Source organism: Orycteropus afer, unplaced genomic scaffold (assembly GCF_000298275.1).
Source record: "Orycteropus afer afer isolate SDZICR_OR568_19922 unplaced genomic scaffold, OryAfe1.0 scaffold00078, whole genome shotgun sequence".
In the NCBI taxonomy this organism is placed as follows: Eukaryota; Metazoa; Chordata; class Mammalia; order Tubulidentata; family Orycteropodidae; genus Orycteropus; species Orycteropus afer.
In genome coordinates this window covers 272955-273330 of record NW_006921665.1, presented here as the reverse complement: position 1 = coordinate 273330, position 376 = coordinate 272955, and positions in this window count along the sequence as shown.

The following is a 376-nucleotide window of genomic DNA, read 5'->3' as shown; positions in this document are numbered from 1 at the left end:
ATTTTTGCTTTCTTAGCCTGTGAGCCAAGGATCTGCCATTTTACCTGCTGATCTTAGATTCCTTAGCCTCTGAAGCTAGCAGCCTGCTATACTGCCTGCCAATCTGGAGTTCATCAGCCCCTCCAGCTGAGTCAGTCAGGAGAAGCCACCAGCTTGATGTTTGATCCACAGATTTGGGGACTTGTCAACCCCTACCACTACATGAGCCATCTCCTTGAGATATATTTCTCTCTTTCTCTTTCTCTCTCTCTCTCTCTCTTTCTCTATCACTCTCTCTTGTTTTGCTTCTCCAGAGAACTAAGCAAAAGACACCCACATATTACGAAGGCAGTGGAAATGAAGATCAGAGGGTGGCAGAACTAGGAACTGAAACAGC